Source organism: Podarcis vaucheri, assembly GCF_965113315.1.
Source record: "Podarcis vaucheri genome assembly, chromosome: 11".
NCBI lineage: Eukaryota > Metazoa > Chordata > Lepidosauria > Squamata > Lacertidae > Podarcis > Podarcis vaucheri.
The window spans coordinates 59,851,246-59,866,565 of NC_138749.1; the positions used below are offsets into that span (position 1 = coordinate 59,851,246).

Below are 15,320 nucleotides of genomic sequence, written 5' to 3' on the forward strand. Positions count from 1 at the left end.
CAAAAGGGATCCGTTCCAGAGCCCTGTTCGCATCCTGAAGAGAACGCAACCCGCGTTAGCAGGTTGCAATTCACCACTTCTGCGCATGCGCATGACGTCATTTTGAGTATCTGCACATGCGGAAGCAGCGAAACCCGGAAGCAACATGCTCCATTACTTCTGGGTTGCCGCAGAGCGCAACCTGAAAACGCTCAACCTGAAGCAACTTTAACCCGAGGTATGACTGTAATTTTATTATTTATACCCCGCCCATCTGGCTGAGTTTCTCCCAGCTGCTCTGGGCAGCTTACAGCATACAGTGGTACCTCTGGATGCGAACAGGATCCGTTCCAGAGCCCCGTTCGCATCCTGAGCAGAACGCAAACCATGTCTGCGCATGCGTATGTCGCGATTTGCCGCTTCTGTGCACGTGCGTGACATCATTTTGAGCGTCTGCTCATGTGCGAGCGGCAAAACCCAGAAGTAATGCATTCTGTTACTTTCAGGTCACTGCGGAGCATAACCTGAAAACGCCCAACCTGAAGCGACTTTAACTCTAGGTAAGGCTGTATATAAAACATAGCAAAATAACAAACATTATAAACTGCCTGATACAGGGCTGCAAAAATTTCCCTCCGTTCTCTAAACAAGCCATGCAATGCAACCTTAGCAACCACTGCAATTATAGGCAAACACAAGGCTGGATTAAGGGATAGCTGTAGAGCATGAGACTTGTGGTCAGGATTGCCCCACATTGGGCAGAAGATTCCTTCATTGCAGGGGATTGGATGAAATGACCTTTGTGGTCCCTTCCAAGTCTATGATTCTAAGGTGGTTGGGGGCCCTGTTGCAATTCCTTAGGCCCTGGATGGGGCAGCCTGATTCCCCCCTCCCTTCCCTGTTGAACCCCAGCTCCCCTCAGCCCCAACGGGCAGCACCAAGGGAAAGGGTCCAGTTTTGGTCTGGCATGAGTCGCAATGGGTCATGGGGCCTTTCCCCCCTAACCACTCGCCACACACCAGACCTATGAAGTAGAGGAGGTAGAGACCAGACTGGATCGACTGCAGAACTGGATTGGAGCACAAAGCTGCCTGGAAGTCACCGCCCATCAACTGATAAGTGGTGACCTGAAGCCTGCCCAGCAAAGTCCCAGCGGTCATCATCTGACCACAGGTGATTGAGAAGGTGAATTGTGTCGCCCCACCCACCTACCTGTCAAATGAGCTTGGGAGAGGTAAGGAAGATCAGGATCTGGCCTGCTGGCATCTGGAGGACCTCAGGGTCACCATCCCTATACTAGGGATATAATCCTACCCCCTTTGGAGCCCTTTGAGCCCAGAGGAAAAAACCCAGTATCAGTTGAAGCAGGAGACATTTTGCAGTAGTTTCGTATGTTAAGTTGGAATCATTACCCTATGACAAAATAAAAACTAGGAATGCAACGCTGACAAAAGAGTATTCCAAGACTGGCTGCTAAAACATATTTTTTAAGCTGTTTTCTCCAAACTGATGCCCTCCAGATGTTTTGTTTGACTACAACCCCCATCAGCCCCAGCCAGCATTTAATAATAATAATAATAATAATAATAATAATAATAATAATAATTTATTTATACCCCACCCATCTGGCTGGGCTTCCCTAGCCACTCTGGGCGGCTTCCAAAAGAATATTAAAATACAGTAATATTTACATACATTCCAAAACACGAGACAGCTCCAGGTGACGGCTGCTTTAAGGCTTGACCACATAGTAATTACTGTAACAAGATTATTTGCTTTTGTTGCACGGATTATATTGCAGGGCAGTAATATATCTCAAATGGAAGGAAAATGGAAGAGATTAAGACATTGACTCATTTTATGCATGAAATCATTCATGTAGTATTAAATTATACTCACAACTATATTTATATTAAGATGCAATTTTTAATAATATCAAAAGTAAGAGTGAATTTTAATTACTTTTTTATAGTTTCTACAGTTTGTAGTTTCTTATATACAGTTTCTTATAATTTCCACAGTTGCCTATCATTTCCACCATTTATTAGGATTATATGCAGGTTTATCTAGAAAAAGCTGCATATCATCCTAAGAATAGAACATATCCTCTCTCTGTCAATACTGCACTCCTGATCAAATTTGCAGGAAATGAACTTCAGTGGAAGATTTAAAGCAAGCTCATAATTTCCCCCCATTTGGATGATGCTCAGGCAATAGCTGGAGAAAATTTAATTTTGCTGCCTTGATGACAAAGCACCTCCCTTTTGTTTCCAGACTTGCTTGTGATAATACCTAGGGCTTGGCTTTTTAAAAATCTTGGATTGAAATGGAATGCTTATCTATATATTCATGAAGTCAAAGCCAACTTTGGATAATTTTTTGGACACTGTACTATGGTCATAGATAGGCGAATGAAATATCAAATTAAAGCACAGAACAAGATTTGAAGAAAAATAATAGAGACCTTGTGAGGGAACATAGCAGTCCAGATGACCACTGGCTGGCCGTGTCCTGTGCCACTTGAAGTTGCATTAAACAAATTATATTGAAGTAAAAACAGCTTTTTTAAAATGAAAAAGTTGACACTGCCCTTCCTCAACAGTTCAGCCTCCAAAATCTCTCCCCCAGATTGATTTTCTTTTCCAAATTTCACCCACTCCCAGTCTCCATGAAGTTCAGCAAAAAACCAAAACCAAAACAAGCAGCTGTTGCATGATATCCGATACATTTAAAGAAATATGTTCTGGAGCTTCCTCATCTCCCTCAGATGCCAGGGCAGGGGGCAAGGTTGTAAAGGGGAGGCAGTAACTAAGTGACAGGAATTAAGAATGAAAATGAAAAAATGGAACTAATCTCCCAGCAAACACTTGATCACGTAATGTGCTCTTTTTAATGCACTCCAGCACAGAAGAAGACACAAAGTTGGTGGCAACGTTTTAATTTGCTTATGGCACCTCAACCCTTTAGGCTGGCCTTGACCATGGGCATCCTAGGCACTCTGCAGAAGCTTAGTAGGAAAGGAAGAACTCCCAGGTGGTTGGAACCTCAGTTTTTTAGGGTCTGCTATATTTTCTATAGCGACACGGGTGGCGCTGTGGGTTAAACCACTGAGCCTAGGACTTGCCGATCAGAAGGTCGGTGGTTCGAATCCCCGCGAGGGGGTGAGCTCCCATTGCTCGGTCCCTGCCAACCTAGCAGTTCTAAAGCATGTCAAAGTGCAAGTAGATAAATAGATACCACTGCAGCAGGAAGGTAAACAAGCGTTTCCATGCGCTGCTTTGGTTCGCCAGAAGCGGCTTAGTCATGCTGGCCACATGACCCGGAAGCTGTACGCCGGCTCCCTCGGCCAATAAAGCGAGATGAGCCCTGCAACCCCAGAGTCGGTCACGACTGGACCTAATGGTCAGGGGTCCCTTTACCTTTACCTATATTTTCTATATAAGAACAAGCATTTGTCCAAGGAGACAAGTCTTGGAATTTGCTGCTGAGCAGTCTTCAGCCTGAAACAATACTGATAGTCCAATTTTGCATGAACATATCTAACATAGATTTGATGTCTGGACTGGCTTTCAGTTTAGTCACCTTCATTCAAGCCATCACTGACTTCAGGCACTCTTTATTGAAAGCCACAGCTCCTCCTGGATCTCATAATAGTAAGATAAATAGGGTGAGTGTTATCAGGATAATAATGGCATTTGTTTAAAACCACGAGAGACAACATTATCTCTGGAGGCAGCCAACAGGATAATTCTCAGGAGGAGCAACAAAAGCGCCTGCCGTGTAGGAGTGGAACCACTGCAAATTGGAGCCCTGGCTACCAACCCACAGAGATGTGTTTGTTTGTTTATGAAATTGCTATCTTGCCCTTTCTCCCAAAGGAGCCCAGAGTGGCAGACAAGAAAGTAGTAAAAGCAATACAATTCTGATAAAAGAAAACATATTTAAAACAAATAAAAGCATTTAAACACAAAAAGAGCATTTACGAACTTTGAAAAACAGACACAAACCCTCACAACTAATCATTTCAGAGTTGCTAGGAATGTATCTTTCCATCAAATGACCCAGAAGGGCACATATATTTAATATATTGGGCATCTTCCACTATTTTTATGATTTATATATCATAAGATATTAAGATTTTCAAAGTGTTACAAAATAAAAATAAAAAAGTAAGAAAATACAAAATAAAAATAGTTAAAAACAACTCATTCTTTCCATTACTTATTTTTCATTAGCTTATTTCCCGGACCTCCTCACGCCTCCCCTTTTTGTATTCCAGTTCAGTTTGTTGGTTCAGCAAATCCTTACCCTCTTTATTTATCCTAGTCTTTAATCTTAAGCTATTGTAACATTAAATTTTTACCTATTAATAATCAATTTTTCATATTCCTTTATAGTATTACAGCTGAAAACTCCTTAATTTCTATCCAACATCATTCTAACATTCATTAATTTTACAATATTTCTGTAAATAGTCTTTAAATTTCTTCCAATCTTCTTCCACCGACTCTTCTCCCTGGTCTCGGATTCTGCCAGTCATTTCCGTCAGTTCCATGTAGTCCATCACCTTCATCTGCCATGCTTCCAGGGTGGGTAGATCTTGTGTCTTCCAATACTTTGCAATGAGTATTATTGCTGCTGTTGTGGCATACATAAAAAAAGTTCTGTCCTTCTTTGGCACCAATTGGCCGACTATGCCCAGGAGAAAGGCCATCAATCATTATGTTATGTCCAACATCTTGTGCCCATTTAATCATAGCAGATTTCACCGTTTCGTCCTGAGTATTCCATTTCAACAGCAAGTTATACATCTTTGACAAAATCTTAGTTTTGGGTTCTAACAGTTCTGTTTCTAATTTTGATTTTTCCACCTGGAAACCAACTTTCTTGTCCGAATTATATGCCTCCATTATCTGATAATAATGAAGTCAATCTCGCACTTTGTTTTTTAGTTTCTCAAAACTCTGCAATTTCAGTCTATCTCCCTCTTGTTCCAGAATTTCCCAATATTTCGGCCACTTGGCCTCCATATTAAGCTTTTTCTGTGCTTTTGCTTCCATCGGTGACAACCACCTTGGGGTTTTGTTTTCCAATAAATCCTTATATCTTATCCAGACATTAAACAATGCTTTCCTGACAATATGATTCTTGAATGCTTTATGTGCTTTGACCTTATCATACCACAGATATGCATGCCATCCAAATATGTTGTTAAAACCTTCTAAATCCAAAATGTCTGTATTTTCAAGAAGCAGCCATTCTTTCAACCAGCAAAAAGTTGCTGATTCATAATAAAGTTTAAAGTCTGGCAGGGCAAATCCACCCCTTTCCTTTGCATCAGTTAATATCTTAAATTTTATTCTGGGCTTCTTGCCCTGCCAGACAAATCTAGAAATATCTCTCTGCCACTTCTTGAAGCAATCCATTTTGTCCACAGTTTGCAATGTTTGAAACAAAAACAGCATTCTAGGCAATACATTAATTTTTATTGCAGCAATATGACCCAGCAGTGAAAGCTTCAAGTTTGACCAAATTTCTAAATCTTTTTTCACTTTGGCCCAGCATTTTTCATAGTTGTCTTTAAATAAATTCCCATTTTTTGCTGTCATATTAATCCCCAGGTATTTCACTTTCTTAACCACTGTCAAACCTGTCTCATTCTGAAACCTCTCTCTCTCGATCGGTGTTAAATTTTTCTCTAAAACCTTAGTTTTTAACTTATTCAGTTTAAATCCTGCAACCTGACCAAATTCTTGAATCAGTTCTAAAACCCTTTTAGTACTAGATTCTGGCTCCTGTAATGTCAATACTAAGTCATCCGCAAATGCTCTCAATTTGTACTGTTTAGCTCCGACTTGTATACCTTTAACCAACTGGTCCCTTCTAATCATATTCAACAAAACCTCCAGGACCGATATAAAAAGCAATGGGGAAATTGGGCAGCCTTGTTGTGTCCCTTTTTCTATCTTAAATTCTTCCGTCACCACATTATTTACAATTAATTTAGCCTTTTGTTCTGAATAAATTGCACTTATACCGTTTTCAAAGCCTTGGTCTACCCCCATATTTTTATGATTTATATATCACCTAACATGCTTACAAATTATAAAATACCAAAAGCAGTTGTACGTCTTTCAGATTTAAGAAGTTATATTTAAGCTCCAGTTGCAAAGAGAACAGTCCAACTGGTATGGGTTTTGATTGGGGATGCGGCTAGTATGTGCTGATTGCTGCAACCCTAAATTAGGTACATGTACCAGGGAGTAAATCTCATTAGACACAATGAGATTTGCTTCTAAATAAACAAACATGGGATTGCTTCATAAACTCCACCACATATATTGGTACTGTCTTTATGAATTCCATTTCTAGGCTGTTATCCCTGTTGAGTTTGCACAGTGGAAAAAAGCAGGATGGAATTCTGAAAGCATACATACATATGTAAACATCACTGTTGCTGATGAACTACTGATGTTCTGACTGTGCACTTCTTCAAAAATATTTCAGATTCCCAGTAAATCACACAGGAATAATTTAGATTCTCACACCCGAATATTCTTGTAATGCAACAGATTCCTGAAATACAATATTCCCAAATGCCTTAATTGCTTTCAGATTCCTCTATACATAGAAATATAAATTTTCCTCATTATCTTCAGCCTCCATCAGAACACCCTGGAAACACATTCTGCAATCTTATGGGAACTCTGATGCCACTGATGCAATACGTGGCGGGGGAAGTTCTCTGAGGGCAGTGGTTAATGAGAATGCCGGCCTCTAGGCACCAACACTGTGCCACTGCTGTTAATTAAACTTTAATATGTAGCATAAAAGAAGCGAGGGAGGAATGCATGACTGGTAGAATTTACACCAGAACAAATTTATGACGAAAGACCAGATCTCTCTCCCCGCCCCCCACCCCCCGATTTTGTTTTTGAAGCATTCCAACTTCATCTAAGATACAGTTTCCCCGACAAAATTAATCCTATCTTTTGATCTTCTATTTTATTAGCTGGAACTTACAACTTTATTTCAACGTCACTTGGAATTACAGTACCTTTTAAAAAGGAAAAGTGACAAATGGAAACCCACTTGTGCAACACAACTTCCAGTTTCTGTTCTTTCCCCTCCAAATTTGCTCTGGCGGGTTCTCTCCCAACCTTTCACAGCAGACTTGGGTGATGTGTTGAGGCCTTCCCTTTCACATGTTGGGTCTCATTCGCAGATGGAGGGCTCTTTGATCCATGAGAGGACGTGATTTCTTTTTGCTGATTCCCCTTCCTTTCACAGCCCAATGCGCACACACACCCCAGTCTGCTCCAGAGGATTGGAAGACACTTTGGAACACCATGAGTGCTGGCATGGGAGACAAAAGCTCTCATCCCTTTCCATTCATGGGAACCACTGCATTCAAGAGTCCTCCATGAGTGCAGGGATACCATTGGTTACAACTTGCTGCATATAAACTCAGAATGGCCCTTATTCTGATACTTATCTTGCACAAATGTTCTGTACTAAAATCAATGGTAGCTGAAGCCATGCAATTTATACTCTCACTTGTTGAGTCTGGGTTAGTTGAATACAGAAGATGTTCTATGCAGTGGCGTAGTGTGGGGGGTGCAGGGGGGGCCCCGGCCGCACCGGGCGCAACATCTGGGGGTTAGGGTTAGGGGGCGCAAATTACTTGCCTTGCCCCGGGTGCTGACAACCCACGCTACGCCACTGGTTCTATGCAACCTGTTAGAATGTCCTCATGTTTCCTCCAGCTTCCTCCCGTGCTTCCATCAGTTGGGATGGGTGCCTCTTCAAAATATGCTGCTAGCTGCATATCAGCTACCTAAAGCATACAACAGAGTAACTGTTTCCTAAATGCAGTTTTGCATGGTAAATCTTTGTGGATATGATTAAATTTACAATCATCTGCCAAGGGTGTCCAGAAACATTAGAGGAGTGCAGGAATGGAAGCCCAACTCTGGCCAGAAGTATCATTTTTTTCTCACTTTGACTGCTCTTAAATTCTCTGCGTAAATGTTGCGTGTATATTCCCCTCCCTGCAAAGTACACATTAAGGACCTGTGTTCTGCATTACAATGAGAGCGTTACTCCTGCCATATCTGAGAAAGAGAATGTTGAGCCAGATTTGAGTATTGTGAAAGTGGCTCGATAGCACAGAATAACTCCTGTGAGATAAGCATATTTAATTGGTACAGAAAACATGTACAAAATAATTATCTCTATACAACACGTGACACCGGCCTGTTGTTTGCATTCATTTTGTCTCATATACTCTCAGAGCACCACATTAATTCAAATGAATTCAGTGGCTCTCTTTCAGCCTCAGCCCCACCCCATGGCTCCTTTCACCTATGTGAGAATCCAGCATCTAGCACATGTTTTCCCACCACCACAGCATTGTGATGAGAGATTATGTTCTTGTGGAACTTCTGTCTTCCTCAGATGTTTTCCAGAGACATAAAACTTATTCCATTTGGTGATAGGTGGCATAATGTTTCAGCTAATCCTTCTGTTAGAAAGATCCATTCTATTCCTGTTAGGGTGGGCAGCTTCGTTAGCCACTTCCCAGAATTCCTTGGGAGTAGTGCTTTGAATGCATGGTGTAGATGTGACTTACAATGCAGTGCCTTTATTCATTCAGTCCCAAACACTGAGGATCCTACATTCTGCCTTACTTTTGAGCAGTGGCGTAGCGTGGGGGGTGCAGGGGGGCCGGCCACACCGGGTGCAACATCTGGGGGTTAGGGTGCGCAAATCCACGGGTTAGGGGGCGCAAATTACTTGCCTTGCCCCGGGTACTGACAACCCACGCTACGCCACTGCTTTTGAGGTGACCCAACTTGTATAACCTCATCAAACCTTTAGTGTTTGTTTGCCTTTTCAAAGTAGCCTTCAGTGGAGTGGAGCAGAGCCATGGAACCACACTCCTGACACTGCCATTGCTACAGCTTATCTAGACTATGCTGGTGTGAGGCTGTGAGGGGTGAGGTGAGGGCTGGGGTGTGTGTGTGTGCCCTGCTGAAGTCAATCTGGCAATCCTATATAGGCCTGGCCTTCATGGCCTAGGACCCTCGTACCTACGGGACCGTCTCTCCTGGTATGTCCCACAGAGGATCTTACGGTCTTCAAATAAAAACATCTTGGAGATCCCAGGCCACAGGGCAGTTAGGCTGGCCTCAACCAGAGCCAGGGCCTTTTCGGCTGTGGCTCCGATCTGGTGGAATGCTCTGTCACAAGAGACTATGGCCCTGCAGGACTTGACATCTTTCCGCAGGGCCTGCAAGACAGAGCTGTTCCACCAGGCCTTTGGCCAAGGCGCAGTCTGACCCCCTCCTTCTGTAATCCTCATAGCACTCCAGCCCAATGGTTGCCATTAATTTGATTTTGAATTAATTTTAGAATGAATTGATTTTAGAATGTATTTCAATTAATTGATTGTGATTTTATGAAAACTATGTTATTTTTACCGTTGTTAGCGGCTCTGAGCCCAGCTTCAGCTGGGGAGGAGGGAGGGATATAAATATATTATTATTATTATTATTATTATTATTATTATTATTATTATTATTATTATTTTGCCCTGCTCCAACCCAATGCTATTCAGCTAAGCTGCTGCAATGCCGTTACTGGGACAGCAGCTTCATATTCGCCCCACTATAATGGGCGCTATTACTGCTTTAAAAATATTTTTTAATAAACATTCTTACATTGGTCTTGAGGTTTGGCACATGTCTGCGGCAGGCTCAAGGGATGATGTTTCCTCTAAAGTGCTTAGATTGCTTTGGCTCCATGCTGCCCATGCATTAGAGAAGCCTCAATGAAAGCAAGCAGATCCCTGCCCTGCAAGAGACAGCAAGAGTGAGGCACTCTGAACATTGCCTTGCCTAAGTAAGCAATGTGCCGGTATTGTTCTGGACTTCTGGGAAGAAGCCATGGCTGTTCAAAGTGGAATGAAACTGCTTTAAATGTGTAGCGCCGATGAGGCTCCAATGTGTACCGTGCTACCTTGTTCTGGAAGTCTGCTCCAAAACAAAAGTGTTCTAAAACCAAGGCATGCTTTCCCATAGAAAGTAATGCAAAATGGATTAATCTGTTCCAGACTTTTAAAAACAACCCCTAAAACAGCAATTTAACAAGAATTTTACTATCTAGTGAGACCATTGATCCATAAAATGAAAGCAATAATCAATGCACTGTACTATAAAATAAATAAGACAGTATTGTGGATGATAAAAATTAAAATTAATTTTTGTTCTTACGTGCATTGATGATAGTCATTGTTTGGATGGGGGGCTTTTATCCATTTCTGCAGCCACACAATCAATCAACCAGTAGCTGAACTGGGTTCCACACAGTCACAAAAATGAAGTCACAAGCCACAGTCACAAGTCAGTCCCATAAAAGGAAGAACAAGTGGGTCAAAAAAAATGAAAAAGTGACATAAACAAAAACACAAAAAACAAAATGCAAAAGCTCCAAATATCACCGCTGTGTTGCGTGGGTGCTCGGGACTCAACAGCCAACAGACTCAACAGGAAGATTCTGATTAGCAGCAGGGGACTCAATTTAGAAATGGAACACTCTCAACATGTTCAGCTTCCAAGGCAAAGTTCACAAACTGGAACACCTACTTCCGGGTTTGCAGCGTTCTATTTCCAAGTTGTTCATAAACTAAGCTGGTCTAAAACCAAGGTACCACTGTATAGGATTGCAGTCTAATTCTCACAGACAGCAACAAGGTGGTAAACCTGTATCTTAATTGGAGGGGGGGCATTCCTACAGATATTAAACTGTCATGCTAGGCTAGATTAAAATCCTCTCCCTGACATTATCATCTACATAGTGCATAGTTGGTTAGAGCACGGTGCTGAGAATTCCAAGTTTGCAGGTTGGATCCTTGAATGGGACAGCTGCATAACATCCCTAGCTAACAGGACCAGAGGTCAGGGATGATGGGAGTTGTAGTCCCAAAACATCTGGAGGGCCGAGTTTGCCTATGCCTGCATTACATTATAACTATTAAATGCTCAGGTGTCTACTCAAGTTTCATGCTAAAAGCAGAGAAGCTCAATGTTTCTAGTTGAATTCTGATGTTGAGGTCTGTTAGAGGACCAGAGAGGATTGAAGCCCCAGTGTTTGTGGACTGTAGTGATGAGATACAGCATGATAGTATATCTGATTTTAGCATGGTGCAGATGTGTTTTAAGACATTTGTTTACATATTTGATTTCGTGCAACATTGCATATAGCATATTTGGGCTTGTTTACTCCTTCCTGGGCTCCTATATTATGCACATTGTCTGAGCAGAAGGAATTTGCTGCTTCATCCTCCTTTTGAAATGTTTATTACGTTGCCAGAATTGCACAGATGTGCACTTGTGCGATGTTGGGAAAATGTGATTGTGACAGCTTTCAAATTACTCCATTAACATCTTGATTGCCACTGTAATTAGCAACAATCTTGTGGTTTTGGAGTTCCACAATGTGAGTCCTACAAGTCAGTGACTCACTGCAAATTTGTTTTGTTGATAGTTCGACTTTGGCACAGGCAAAAAGTAGGAAAAGACAGACAGCAGGCAGGCAGACAGATACGTACACTCCATAAAACTGTGAATGACCAAGGTATACTTACTGATTTATTTAAATAATTCATAAACGATCCACCATTTGAAAATATTGAGGCAGTGTAGAAAACAAAAAGATAAAAACAAAATATAAGATTTAAAAAATGCATTAAATCCATCCATATGAGAAGGGAGAAAGGATACACTTGCAGGACCATAAGGAGAATAATTGTGATAGGATCTTCCACCTGTAGTTCTAGACAAGCACAGTGGTAATAACTGATTCCTGGCTATGCTTATACAGTACAGTCATACCTCGGGTTGAATGCGCTTCAGGTTGAGAGTGTTCGAGTTGTGCTCCGCGGCAACCCAGAAGTAACGGAGCGCGTTACTTCTGGGTTTTGCCGCATGCGCATGCGCAGACGCTCAAAATGACGTCACGCGCATGCGCAGAAGCAGTGAAAAGCAATGCGCGCGTGGGCAGACATGCCATGCCATCGTTAGTTACATTTGCTTCTAGATGCGAACAGAACTCCAGAATGGATCCCGTTCGTATCCAGACGTACCACTGTAGTGGAGAGCAGGCCTTAAAACTGCACCTATCAGTAGCATAGATCTTAGGAGTCAGCTGATCTTTCTCATAAGTCTCTATCTGTTCCGCTAATTATGCAGATACACGAAATGTCAGGCCTCTGGCCCATATCTGACCCCCTGGGGCAATCTTCTCAAGGCCTGCACACAGTCCCGCAATTCTGATTGTTCAGAGAAGGCCTGGATGAGCAGCCACAGCCTGGAGATCTTAAATTGCTCCTCCAGATTTAATGCAATTAACTCTGGTATATGATTGGGATCATGTATAGTAAAACCAGCAATTTATTAAATATTAACAGAAGCAGAGGTAATTAGCTTTTTATCCTTTCTACTCTGCTTTCGCCACTCTATCCTGAATTCACCAGGACACGGTTAGGTCTTGATTAATATACTACTATATCAATTGTTTACTGAGGAAGGGGGTTTAACTGTACATTCCTCTCTCCCTTTCTTAATTACTTTACTATACAGTTGTCTGCTTATCACATCAAAGGAGAAGTACACTGAATTAAGTGCTTCTCTTCATCCTTATGCTATTTCCTGACACTTTCCCACAGGTTGGTAAGGTAACAGCTGAAGATTCACAGTACGAAGCCATGACCCCATTCTTCCAGGCCTGATTTGGGTGCCAAGAAAGGCGCCAAGGAGCTAATAATATCAAGATTTACATCCTTCCACTTGGCAGAACAAGTCATTTTTAGGAACTGGGAAAGGCCGGCCCCCAACAGCTGCCAAACCTATTGTGTCTAGCTGTTACTCGAGTGCAACAAAGCAACTAGATCAGATGAAGGATGGGGTAGGGGACAGGTAGGAGAAAACAGAGAGGGTGCCAAAGAAAATGACTGGTAAGACTTTTTGTTGTATTTTACAGTCATACCTCTAGTTGCGCTAGGTTCAGCTTGCGGATTTTTGGGTTGCAAACGTGGCAAACCCAGAAGTGTATACTTCCAGGTTTCGCCATGCGCGCACACACAGAAGCATTCTGCACGCTTTGCACATGCGCAGGAGCGCTCTATTGTGTCACGTGCACGTGCAGAAGCGGAGCTCTACTTACAGATTTTTTGGGGTGCGAAGTAGAGGTACCACTGTATTTAAAGTATTTATGCACCTGACCTTACATTCAAAATTCCCAAGGCAGTTCATAAGAACTAATACAAATCACTTTAAATACAGTAATAGGCAGTACCGAAAACGATCTATGTGCAGGGGGTTAGGCAGAGGTTAATAAAGCCTGGGGAGATAAAAAGGTCTTTGGAAGGAAAAGGAGGAATGAGTAAAAGCTTATTTATTTGGCACGAAGAGCATTGCCATACTCACTGTGAAATAAGCAGTGATGCTCCTTCCCTGCCTGCTCCACAGAGCTGTGACTGCCATGCAGCCTGCCCTGTGCCCACTAGGCCAACCTGTTGCAGTGACAGACTCTGTTTTGTTAGCAGTGAAGTTTCATCTGCCAGTATGGTGGGCCTCTGTAGTGTGGTCTAGTGGTTAGAGGATCAAGGAGAGCAGTGTTCAAAGCCACTCATAGGCCCAGTCTCTTAGCCTAACCCAGGGGTCAGCAAAATTTTTCAGCAGGGGGCTGGTCCACTGTCCCTCAGACCTTGTGGGGGGCCGGACAATATTTGTTTTTTTGGGGGGGAGGAATGAACGAACTCCTATGCCCCACAAATAACCCAGAGATGCATTTGAAATAAAAGCACACATTCTACTCATGTAAAAACAGGCTGATTCCCGGACCATCTGTGGGCCGGATTTAGAAGGCGATTGCGCCGGATCCGGCCCCTGGGCCTTAGTTTGCCTACCCATTGCCTGGCCTCTTCTATAGGCCTGTTGCACAGATAATGGGGGAAAGAGACATGTATGGGGAAAGACGAGGTAGAAACCTGACAAATTACTAAATGCATAGGATGGGAAGGGTGAATTCTCATCCTTGGCCTCAGGTGGCAAAATGTCCTGCACTAGCCCTCAGGGGAACAGCTCAGCAGGAGACTTTCAATCTCAGGCTTGTGGGTTTGAGCCCCATGGTGGACAAAAGATTCCTGAATTGCAGGGGGCTGAACCAACTCTACAATTCTATGAAATGCACAAGCCCCATTGATTGTCACCACCACCCCCGTTTTCGCCAAAGAAAGCTTCCTTATTGCTTTCCAAACGCAGTAGCCAAGGGAAGTGTCCCCCAAGCGACGGGGTCCCCTCTGGGTCTCTGCCTGGGCGCCAAGGGGAAGGGAAAAGGGAACGAAGGGGCTGAAGACAATATAAGGCGAGGAAGCGAATAATATGCGACGGAGGGAAAGTGGGGAAAACAAACGAAGGAATGAGGGAAGGAAAGGAAAGGAAAGTTGAGGGAGGAAAATAGGAAATGGCGCAAGGAAGGGGGTAAAGTATGAGTGTCGAAGGCTGAAGGAAATAAATCTGAGGCTGGGGTGGAAGAAATGGAAAGGATGCGAAGAGGAGCAGGAAAGGAGGAAGGGAAAGGGCCGGGAAGCGAGGGAGAACCAGGAGGAGGCTGAAGGAGAGCGGCGGCGCAAAAGGAAGGGAATACAATAGTGCCACTGTATTCTGCTCTGGTCAGACCTCACCTGGAGTACTGTGTCCAGTTCTGGGCACCACAATTCAAGAAGGACACTGACAAACTGGAACGTGTCCAGAGGAGGGCAACTAAAATGGTCCAAGGCCTGGAAACGATGCCTTATGAGGAACGGCTAAGGGAGCTGGGCATGTTTAGCCTGGAGAAGAGGAGGTTAAGGGGTGATATGATAGCCATGTTCAAATATATAAAAGGATGTCACATAGAGGAGGGAGAAAGGTTGTTTTCTGCTGCTCCAGAGAAGCGGACACGGAGCAATGGATCCAAACGACAAGAAAGAAGATTCCACCTAAACATTAGGAAGAACTTCCTGACAGTAAGAGCTGTTTGACAGTGGAATTTGCTGCCAAGGAGTGTGGTGGAGTCTCCTACTTTGGAGGTCTTTAAGCAGAGGCTTGGCAACCATATGTCAGGAGTGCTCTGATGGTGTTTCCTGCTTGGCAGGGGGTTGGACTCGATGGCCCTTGTGGTCTCTTCCAACTCTATGAGTCTACGAGGTCGAGAAGGGGAAGAAGGAACGAGGGGCGAAGGCGCGCGAAGGGGAGGGCAGGCGCCCGAGGGAGGGGCAGCGGAGAGAGAGAGAGAGA

General features: G+C 43.2%; 1 long non-coding RNA gene across 1 annotated transcript in view; it reads right to left on the bottom strand.

Moving 5' to 3' along the window:
* The window catches only part of LOC309542799, a 390,515-nt gene that overhangs the window by 109,496 nt on the left and 265,699 nt on the right, over window positions 1–15,320 (bottom strand). The gene's annotated exons all lie outside the window — the stretch shown is intronic.